Here is a 12,366-nt window from a genome sequence, read left to right as displayed (position 1 = left end):
ACGTCCTGGTGAGATCGACCACACGTACACCACTTTCGTGCTTTTCTGCAAGTTCTTTCTTGAATTCTATCGTGTTTCTCAACTTCTTTATCAAAGGGCTGACACTAGGAACTTTCTTTGGCCTCCATGGTGGCTTATTTAGCAGTCGCACTCAATAAACAAGCACAAAAAGCAATCGATTATTACAAAATGTTTTGTGTGAACGTGCAGGGTAATGACCACTCGACAAGAAACAAAGCCAGCTGACTCAGAATGTGTGTGTGGGATGCTTTGTGTGGGCATGGGTGCATTCAGTATGGCAGATGAAAACCAAAGTGACGAACAAAAACTGGGACAATATTTTGACGAAAAAATTCGTCAAAAAACAAATTCGACGAAAACCAGGGCAAACGAAAACCAAGGTTCCACCGTATTTCTCACTCTCTCCCTTATGTCACACTCTCAATTGCTCAACTAATACCTGTTTCCCTGAATCCCTTCACAAAATATTACCCTGGCTCACACTCCAACAGCTTGTCAACTCCCAATAACTATTTGTCTCCATTCACTCCTAACACACTCACACATGCCTGCTGTATGTCCAAGCCCCTTGCACACAAATCCTCTTTCACCCCCTCCCTCCATCCTTTTCTAGGACAACCCCTCCTCCCCTCCACTGCACATTTTTATACCCTCCAAGTCATCCTATTTTGCTCCATCCTCTGTAAGTGACCAAACCACCTCAACAACCCCTCCTGAGCCCTCTGAATACTTTTATTAACTTCACACCTCCTCCTACTTTCCATACTACAAACTCTTTGCATAATTTTAACTGTATATTAACATCAAATGTTTTCCATCATATACTGGAGAGCAGAGCCAAGAAGTAGGAGTAAGGTTTTATTTCCAATGTCAACAAAAGTTAGAACTTGTGTCATGACTGAGGATGATCTAGTACATCTCATCTGGCAGGAGCCACTTCATGCTAAGGCAAAAAAGAAATACTTTCACCATCATTCATGAGCAGAATCAACAATTCAGATGTCCCCCCAAACATCAAATATCTCAGGCACTGTGCTTCCCACCTCCAAGACTCAAGTTTGGCTAGCCGGTAAATACAGACTAATAAGATCTCCATTTCTCCATGGGGAAGTGGAACAGAATTCTTCCTCCGTAAGCCATGCATATCATAAAAGGCGACTAAAATAACGGGAGCAAGGGGCTAATAACTCCTTCTCCTGTATACGTTACTAAGGTTATGAGGAGAAATTCTTGTTTTTCTTTTTGGGTCACCCTGCCTTGATAGGATATGGCTGGTTTGTTGAAAGATCTCCATTGTCTCTGGGTTAGATCAGGAGACCATCAGCACTCATCCAAGAACCTAGCAATATTTTAACACTAACCATTCACTCCTCTTCCACAACATACTGTGCTCATTTTTAACATATCACTTACAAGCTATTTTCATACCCTCCTCATAATACAAAATAACCAGCCTCAATTGGTTACTGACAAATTTTTCCAAAATTAAAAATAACTATAGTACATACTCTTTGCATCATCTTGTGGATAAGAAACATTTTTATTTGTTTAAGAATTAAAATATTAGCTTTGTGTATATTTTGGAAAACATCTTGAAAAATGTACATATATCATACTACGTATATTTACTATTCTGTAAACATGTTAAAATTGGTTATTTATACATATGCAAGAGCATGTTAGGGAAATAGCTTCATACACACATATGAACTCCCACAACACCTGTTAAGCAGCAACATCTAGGTAACTGGTGCAGCTGTAGAAAAGTAATATCAAATAAAAATTACTTAAATTCTTGAGAAAAATGATTACTGCAGTAATTTCTCAAAATGTACTGTATTCCAATTTAATTATTTCCATCCCAGAAATAAATACCTAGCACTAGATCTTACTGCCTCTTAGTACTGTAGAGGGAATGCACAGGTTAATGCAGACTAAAGCTTTCAAAGCTGACAGTGAAAATGCAGCACTATAAGTGTCCACACAAGCACACACAAGAGTGACTTCTTGCTCAAGTTAATATTACTCACTACATAAATTCTGTTATGTATGATACTGTACTGATAAACAAGTACTCAAAATAACAAATCATCTGTGCCCATAATATTTATATTAAAAGATTCATGCCTAGTGTGAAAATGAGACGTCATCATTCATATTCCGTTTCTTTTCTGCTCCTAAAGATTACCTCATGAACGATGACAACACTCAAAAAATGAACCAGCTCTTTGTAACAGTTTGTGTGTGTTAAGGTGGGGTAAGGGAAGCTTCATTATTTCACAAGACCAAAGAAAATAAGTAAAGACTGTTTCTGGTTACTGAACTTGCCTAAAAACAAGGCTCAGCCATTGACAATTATATTTTTGAAATTTCCTTATTACTTAGCTGACCAATTCATATATTTGATATACGTATATACTTAAATTACTTTTGTAATTTTCAAGTTTTCTGATGATTCCTTTATTACATATGTTAACAAATGAAAAGTTAATAACTTAAAACTATTATCCCTGCAATTTATACTAGGAATTTTTCTAAGAGCAGTAAAAAAATTCCATCTAGCAACCAGAAAGGTATGCACTTTCTTAGCCTTCACTCACCCCTAGACACTACTGTACACACCATGCGTGCTACCTGACCACAATAGTTCTGCACCTAGTGAAGATATTAAGCAGTAAAAAATACTTGGAAATTCTCCCCATTCACATTGTAATATAAAAACAGTATATCAGCATAATATACTTTTGAACATCCGAGTGCATCCCCATTGGCCCTCGGGAAAAATCGTCACCTACTGTATGAGATTCTAACCTACACTTGTCTTCACTATGTCCCTCTTCTCAGGAGCTTGCATGAAAAAAAAAAATAAGGAAACTTGCATTTATAACTTTCAAATGAAATTATATTAAAAATGAGGGCCACACAAACAGGTAGTGTATAGTACATACTTCAGATTTTAACATCAAATAATGTGTTTGCTATTATGTACAAGAATGCTTTATTACATTTTATACTGATGAACAAAGTATTCTGGGAACATGAAAGTCTGAAAAACCATTTGAACAGAAGAATGGACTATGAGTAAGAAAGATCTGTATATTTCCACCTCAGTCAGAGACTCAATTCACTAGATAAAGATGGTCTGTGACTGAGGCTGAGATAAACAAGCTTTCTAACCTGTGTTTCACATTTCTGTCAAAGTGGTTTCTCAATTTGCATTGATCAGTGTTTATGACACTTCAAGCATGGAAGTTCTTGTTTATATAGTCTCATCCAGCAATTTGAGATGGAAAGGCTTGACCATTTCTTTTATGCACAAAATAACGCATTCATACTTTCATGAAGCTTTATTTCATCTGTTCCAGCCTACATGAGACTGAAATATCAGTGAAAAAAATGCTGGGGATGGCCCATGGAGAGGCTCCAGGAGTAGAAAAACTCTCAGAACTCTTCAAAGGTATATATCAAAGGTATAATAAAACTCTTTTGCATAACTATTTCTGCAAACTGAACTATAAAGCATAAGAATCAATGATAACTATCATAAATTGTGTACAGTATTGCTTTCATGACAAGAGAATCATTTATAAGTAAGTAAGCAAGCAAGTAAGTTTATTCAGGTATACACAAATACAGTTACATAGAATTATCATACATAGCAGCATATGTGTAGAGAACCTAGGATAACCCAAAAAAGTCAGACTGAGTGACTTATTTCCATTGGGGTCCTTTTACCTTATTATTATAATATAAAGGTTATAATATTTTCTTATTATTCTATAATGAAGATAACATCTTATTATCATACTAAAAAGACTATCTACTACACGAGGGTCATTAAGATTATCTACAATACAAGGGTCATTACTAGGAATAAGGTAAAATTTACACATATGTTAGCTAAAAAATAGAAAATCATTCCCCTCCCTTTCTGTAGCTACATTCATCAGACACCTTTTGGCACTCTTCTTGAACTGGTTCATGCTATGACTGGCTTTGACATGTGCGGGTAGTCTGTTTCATTCCTTTATTGCTGTACAATAAAAGGTGTTTGAAGCCTGGCCAATGACTGTGGGCACTACAAAGTTGTGCTCTCTCCCCCTAGTACTATGATTGCTTTGGTTCCCAACCTTGACAAAACTGACAGCAAGATATTCTGGACACTGTTTGTGAGCAATTTTATAAACATGATTTAGCTTCAGTTGTTTTACTCTGTCTTCAACATTCAGCATATCCAACTGCTGTAATTCATCCTGGCCTACATGTTCTCTTGGTCCCAGCCCCAGGATGAATCTTACGATTTTGTTCTGGGTGATTTGTAGTCTATCTTTCAGTTTTTTTGTCAAGGCAGAGTACCATGAAGAGCATGCGTAATCCATATGGCATTGTACAAGGGCTAGACATAGGGTCCTGCGAGCCTCAGTAGGTAGACACTGTGCTTGTCTATACAGGAACTTCAGTCTGGCATTCGCTTTCTTTACTACACTGTTCCCTATCAATTCTCCTGACATGCATGGGTCAAAGGGGATTCCCAGATATTTTACTGATGAAACCAAAGTGATGGGCTCCCCATTACACTGGACATTAAAATTATTTACCCTTCTCAGTTTATGTTTCGTGCCAAAAAGAATGGCTTCAGTTTTCCCGAGGTGTAATGATAGTTTGTTGTCTACTAACCATTTGCTGCAGGACTCCAGTTCCAGTGTCAAAACATTAGCTATATCTTGTGGGTCTTTACCTGACACTAACAGGGCACTGTCATCTGCATACAGTAAGAGTTTGCACTTGAAACTGATAGGCATGTCATTGACATAACATAAGAATAATAAGGGACCCAGAATACTACCTTGGGGAACTCCACATGTTATCGGCAGGGGTTCTGATTCCGTTTTGTTGATTTTGACAATTTGTCTCCTGTTGCTAAGGTAGGACTTAAACCAGTCTACAGAACCTATACCGATAGCTTGAAGTTTCGTACATAATATATTGTGGTTGACAGTATCGAAGGCCTTTTGCAGGTCTAAGGTTACCATACCTATGAGGTTCCCCTTTGATATTTCAGTTCTCAGGTAATCCATCAGATTAATTAGGGAGGTGTTGGTTGAGTAAGATCTTCTAAAGCCCGATTGATAGCTATGGAGAATGTTGTTGTCATTAAGGTACTTAACTACTTGAGAGTACACTGCCCTCTCTAGAATTTTGGATATTATACTGAGTATACTAACAGGCCTATAGTTGCTGACATCAGACCTACTATTTTTCTTGAAGATAGGAGTAACTCTGGCCTCCTTGAACCCCTCAGGTACGGTATTAGTGGTGATTGATAGATTTATTATGTGAGCAATAGGGATTGACAGTTCAGAAGCACCATCTTTTAGGAACTTAGACGGGATGTTATCAGGGCCTGTGCTCTTAGTTGGGTTTAACCTACTTAGTTCTTTTTGAATAAAGTCATGAGATACACTTACTAGTTGACATCTGTTTGGGGTTACCCCTTTATTGGTATAGTATGTTTGAAACTTGTCAGAGTCTGTGTTGAAGGTATTTGATGCAGCTGGTAGTTTACTTACTAGTGTTGATGCAACAGATGTGTAGTAGGAATTAAAGCAATTTGTCACCTTAGATGTTTCGTGGCATACCTCATTATCGATAGTGAGTACTATGTTAGACCTATCTACTGGCTTATGGCTATACCCCAACTGTTTTAGTTGTTGCCAGAGCTTTCTGGGGTTATGCTTATACTCTTCAATTTTTGAGCAATAGTGCTTTGCCTTTGCTCCTTTTATAAGTCTCTGTACTCTGTTCCTCACCCTTTGGAATTCATTTAGTGCTGCAATATCCTGTCTGTTTGCTTAAAATCTTTTTAGCAGCTGGTCTCTGAATTTCACATTATCTAATATCTCAGTAGTCATCCAGGGTTCAGTTCTTCGTTTAATCCTAACCTCTTTAACTGGTGCAATATTATCAAGGATGGTAGTGAACATTGTTTTGAATTTTTCCCACGCATCGTTTACGTCCGTGCAACTTGTTATCTCTGTCCAGTCACAATTGTGTAGCCTATTTACCAGTGTTTCTTTACTGTAGTTTCTAGTTGACCTCATTTTTATTGTCCTGTGTAGGCCTATCCTATCCCTAGTGATTTTCCTGGTGCAGTAAATGATGAAATGATCACTAAGGCCTGTGGTAATGACGCCTGACTGACTAATGTTCTCAGAGCGGTTACAAAGTATGTGGTCAATTAGGGTGGCTGAGAACTGTGTGATCCGGGTTGGTGTATTAATTGCTAAGTATATTGCAGCTGTAAAAATTTTGCAATGATATAGCAGTCTACACTCAAACATACTGCTTAACTCCCTTAACATATTAGTTTTTTTTTTTTTTTAACAAGTCGGCCATCTCCCACCGAGGCAGGGTGACCCAAAAAGAAAGAAAATCCCAAAAAAGAAAATACTTTCATCATCATTCAACTCTTTCACCTCACTAACACATAATCACTGTTTTTGCAGAGGTGCTCAGAACACAACAGCTTAGAAGCATATACGTATAAAGATACACAACATATCCCTCCAAACCGTCAATATCCCGAACCCTTCCTTTAGAGTGCAGGCATTGTACTTCCCATTTCCAGGACTCAAGTCTGGCTATATAAAAATAACCGGTTTCCCTGAATCCCTTCACTAAATATTACTCTGCTCACACTCCAACAGATCGTCAGGTCCCAAATACCATTCGTCTCCATTCACTCCTATCTAACACGCTCACGCACGCCTGCTGGAAGTCCAAGCCCCTCACCCACAAAACCTCCCTTACGCCTTCCTTCCAACCTTTTCGAGGACGACCCCTACCCCGCCTTCCTTCCCCTACAGATTTAAATACTCTCCATGTCATTCTTCTTTGATCCATTCTCTCTAAATGACCAAACCACCTCAACAACCCCTCTTCAGCCCTCTGACTAATACTTTTATTAACTCCACACCTTCTCCTAATTTCCACACTCCGAATTTTCTGCATAATTTTTACACCACACATTGCCCTTAGACAGGACATCTCCACTGCCTCCAATCGCCTCCTCACTGCTGCATTCACAACCCAAGCTTCACACCCATATAAGAGTGTTGGTACTACTATACTTTCATACATTCCCTTCTTTGCCTCCAAAGATAATGTTTTTTGTCTCCACATATACCTCAACGCACCACTCACCTTTTTTTCCCTCATCAATTCTATGATTAACCTCATCCTTCATAAATCCATCCATCCATATTAGTATGTCAGAGAAAATACATTTTATGATATTATAAAAGCGAAATTCAGCTATTCTGAAATCTGGCGAGTGTATTTAAGTTGTAAGTACATTCAGGTCAAGTATATTTATAATGGTAGTAGGTTGGTAGACAGCAACCACCCAGGGAGGTACTACCGTCCTGCCAAGTGAGTGTAAAACGAAGCCTGTGATTGTTTTACATGATGGTAGGATTGCTGATGTCTTTTGTCTGTCTCATAAATATGCAAGATTACAGGCATGTCTTGCTACTTCTACTTACACTTAGGTCACACTACACATACATGTACACATTTATTTATACACACTCATCTGAGTTTTCTTTGATTTTATCTTAATAGTTCTTGGTCTTATTAATTTTCCTTTTATATCCATGGGGAAGTGGAATAAGAATCTTTCCTCCGTAAGCCATGCGTGTTGTAAAAGTCAACTAAAATGCCGGGAACAATGGGCTAGTAACCCCTTTTCCTGTAAAGATTACTAAAAAGAATAAGAAGAAGAAAATTGTCAAAGTGGGAAGTCTGAATGTGCGTGGATGTTGTGCAGATGATAAGAAAGAGATGATTGTGGATGTTATGAATGAGAAGAAGCTGGATGTCCTGGCTTTAAGTGAAACAAAGCTGAAGGGGGTGGGAGAGTTTCAGTGGAGAGGAATAAATGGGATTAGGTCAGGGGTTTCAAATAGAGTTAGAGCTAAAGAAGGAGTAGCAATAATGTTGAAGGATAAGCTATGGCAGGAAAAGAGGGACTATAAATGTATTAATTCAAGGATTATGTGGAGTAAAATAAAGATTGGATGTGAAAAGTGGGTTATAATAAGCGTGTATGCACCTGGAGAAGAGAGAAGTGTAGAGGAGAGAGAGAGATTTTGGGAAATGTTGAGTGAATGCGTGGGGAGTTTTGAATCAAGTGTGAGAGTAATGGTGGTTGGGGATTTTAATGCTAAAGTGGGTAAAAATGTTATGGAGGGAGTAGTAGGTAAATTTGGGGTGCCAGGGGTAAATGTAAATGGGGAGCCTTTAATTGAGCTATGTGTAGAAAGAAATTTGGTAATAAGTAATACATATTTTATGAAAAAGAGGATAAATAAATATACAAGGTATGATGTAGCACGTAATGAAAGTAGTTTATTAGATTATGTATTGGTGGATAAAAGGTTGATGGGTAGGCTCCAGGATGTACATGTTTATAGAGGGGCAACTGATATATCGGATCATTATTTAGTTGTAGCTACAGTTAGAGTAAGAGGTAGATGGGAAAAGAGGAAGGTGGCAACAACAAGTAAGAGGGAGGTGAAAGTGTATAAACTAAGGGAGGAGGAAGTTCGGGTGAGATATAAGCGACTATTGGCAGAAAGGTGGGCTAGTGCAAAGATGAGTAGTGGGGGGGTTGAAGAGGGTTGGAATAGTTTTAAAAATGCAGTATTAGAATGTGGGGCAGAAGTTTGTGGTTATAGGAGGGTGGGGGCAGGAGGAAAGAGGAGTGATTGGTGGAATGATGAAGTAAAGGGTGTGATAAAAGAGAAAAAGGTAGCTTATGAGAGGTTTTTACAAAGCAGAAGTGTTATAAGAAGAGCAGAGTATATGGAGAGTAAAAGAAAGGTAAAGAGAGTGGTGAGAGAGTGCAAAAGGAGAGCAGATGATAGAGTGGGAGAGGCACTGTCAAGAAATTTTAATGAAAATAAGAAAAAATTTTGGAGTGAGTTAAACAAGTTAAGAAAGCCTAGGGAAAATATGGATTTGTCAGTTAAAAACAGAGTAGGGGAGTTAGTAGATGGGGAGATGGAGGTATTGGGTAGATGGCGAGAATATTTTGAGGAACTTTTAAATGTTAAGGAAGAAACAGAGGCAGTAATTTCATGCACTGGTCAGGGAGGTATACCATCTTTTAGGAGTGAAGAAGAGCAGAATGTAAGTGTGGGGGAGGTACGTGAGGCATTACGTAAAATGAAAGGGGGTAAAGCAGCTGGAACTGATGGGATCATGACAGAAATGTTAAAAGCAGGGGGGGATATAGTGTTGGAGTGGTTGGTACTTTTGTTTAATAAATGTATGAAAGAGGGGAAGGTACCTAGGGATTGGCAGAGAGCATGTATAGTCCCTTTATATAAAGGGAAAGGGGACAAAAGAGACTGTAAAAATTATAGAGGAATAAGCTTACTGAGTATACCAGGAAAAGTGTACGGTAGGGTTATAATTGAAAGAATTAGAGGTAAGACAGAATGTAGGATTGCGGATGAGCAAGGAGGTTTTAGAGTGGGTAGGGGATGTGTAGATCAGGTGTTTACATTGAAGCATATATGTGAACAGTATTTAGATAAAGATAGGGAAGTTTTTATTGCATTTATGGATTTAGAAAAGGCATATGATAGAGTAGATAGAGGAGCAATGTGGCAGATGTTGCAAGTATATGGAATAGGTGGTAAGTTATTAAATGCTGTAAAGAGTTTTTATGAGGATAGTGAGGCTCAGGTTAGGGTGTGTAGAAGAGAGGGAGACTACTTCCCGGTAAAAGTAGGTCTTAGACAGGGATGTGTAATGTCACCATGGTTGTTTAATATATTTATAGATGGGGTTGTAAAGGAAGTAAATGCTAGGGTGTTTGGGAGAGGGGTGGGATTAAATTATGGGGAATCAAATTCAAAATGGGAATTGACACAGTTACTTTTTGCTGATGATACTGTGCTTATGGGAGATTCTAAAGAAAAATTGCAAAGGTTAGTGGATGAGTTTGGGAATGTGTGTAAAGGTAGAAAGTTGAAAGTGAACATAGAAAAGAGTAAGGTGATGAGGGTGTCAAATGATTTAGATAAAGAAAAATTGGATATCAAATTGGGGAGGAGGAGTATGGAAGAAGTGAATGTTTTCAGATACTTGGGAGTTGACGTGTCGGCGGATGGATTTATGAAGGATGAGGTTAATCATAGAATTGATGAGGGAAAAAAGGTGAGTGGTGCGTTGAGGTATATGTGGAGTCAAAAAACGTTATCTATGGAGGCAAAGAAGGGAATGTATGAAAGTATAGTAGTACCAACACTCTTATATGGGTGTGAAGCTTGGGTGGTAAATGCAGCAGCGAGGAGACGGTTGGAGGCAGCGGAGATGTCCTGTTTAAGGGCAATGTGTGGTGTAAATATTATGCAGAAAATTCGGAGTGTGGAAATTAGGAGAAGGTGTGGAGTTAATAAAAGTATTAGTCAGAGGGCAGAAGAGGGGTTGTTGAGGTGGTTTGGTCATTTAGAGAGAATGGATCACAGTAGAATGACATGGAAAGCATATAAATCTATAGGGGAAGGAAGGCGGGGTAGGGGTCGTCCTCGAAAGGGTTGGAGAGAGGGGGTAAAGGAGGTTTTGTGGGTAAGGGGCTTGGACTTCCAGCAAGCGTGCGTGAGCGTGTTAGATAGGAGTGAATGGAGACGAATGGTACTTGGGACCTGACGATCTGTTGGAGTGTGAGCAGGGTAATATTTAGTGAAGGGATTCAGGGAAACCGGTTATTTTCATATAGTCGGACTTGAGTCCTGGAAATGGGAAGTACAATGCCTGCACTTTAAAGGAGGGGTTTGGGATATTGGCAGTTTGGAGGGATATGTTGTGTATCTTTATATGTTTATGCTTCTAGACTGTTGTATTCTGAGCACCTCTGCAAAAACAGTGATAATGTGCGAGTGTGGTGAAAGTGTTGAATGATGATGAAAGTATTTTCTTTTTGGGGATTTTCTTTCTTTTTTGGGTCACCCTGCCTCGGTGGGAGACGGCCGACTTGTTGAAAAAAAAAAAAAAAAAAAATTTTTTTAGCACGTGCAACTGTATGTATAGTGCTGTATAGCTACTGGTAAACATAGTTTTGCTGTCTCGGGTTAGCTTAGGTAAAGTTTGTCAGGAAACAGGACAAGTATTTCCTGACATGAGCCTTGGTCATATGATGACCCACAGCTAGAGCTTTTGGTCATCTGACTGAGGCCTTGCACTGGCTTACCATTTCACCCCCTCAGAATATTTAACCCCTTGACTGTCGCAACCCCAAATCCTGAGGTGTCTCGTGGTGTCGCAAAATTAAAAAAAAAAAAATATTTTTTCTTATGAAATGATAGAGAATCTTTTCCCGATTGTAATGACACTAAAAGAACGAAATTTGATGGAAAACTGGTGGAATTACACTCTTGCGAAATTAGCGACCTCGGCAATATTTACGAATCGGCAATTTCGCCCACTTTGAGCCCTATTTTCGGCTAATTCCATTGTTCCAGCTGACCAAACTCATAGCTATTTCTTTAGGACTCCATTTTTTCTATTGATTGAGTACAAGAAACTGCCCATTTACCAATTTCAACTACCCAAAAATATGGTCAGAAATTTGCAATTTGGCCAATTTCACGAAAATTAAAAAATGACAATTTCAAAATAGGGTCCAGAATGAACAATGCAGACATTCCTGGCTCTAAAATAACATTTCCTATGTTCATCAGTCACATCTCCAGGCCCCTCTGATATTACTCTTGCTTTCTATTCTGAATTTTTATTCAAACAAAAAATAAAAGATATACTGTTATGCAGACTACTGTAATATTGTAATAATTGTATAAATAATGTAAACCCATTCATGACTGCATATTAGAATGGATACTTGGACATTTATTGGAAAATGACATCATTTGTTTACTTTTGAACATCGACAAAAATCAAACATTTCCCCTACTTTGAGCTCCATTTCAGGTTCTTGCCTTGCAGGGGCCTACTGGCCCATGCAAGGCAGGTTCATGTCACCTCTCAGCTTAGACCAATGACCAACCTAGTCAGGTCACATCCACTGAAGGAATGAGCATGGCATCAGACCTAGAAGCACAAGTTAGTCAGGTTCAACTCACACCCACCCACACCCACTCATGTAGTATTTATCTAACCTATTTTTACTTTCCTCGTAAAAGGGGAGCGTTAATGAGACATGGCATCAGTGAATCCCTGGCGTTTGCCACGCTATTTGCTCTAGCTGGCGCTCAATTGAACTGGTGCTCCCACAAGGTACTAAGTGGTGCCAGATTTTTTTAATACTACACACACAGA

The sequence above is a fragment of the Cherax quadricarinatus genome, unplaced genomic scaffold, assembly GCF_038502225.1.
Source record: "Cherax quadricarinatus isolate ZL_2023a unplaced genomic scaffold, ASM3850222v1 Contig2608, whole genome shotgun sequence".
Taxonomy (NCBI): domain Eukaryota; kingdom Metazoa; phylum Arthropoda; class Malacostraca; order Decapoda; family Parastacidae; genus Cherax; species Cherax quadricarinatus.
Note: the sequence above shows the minus strand (reverse complement) of the source record.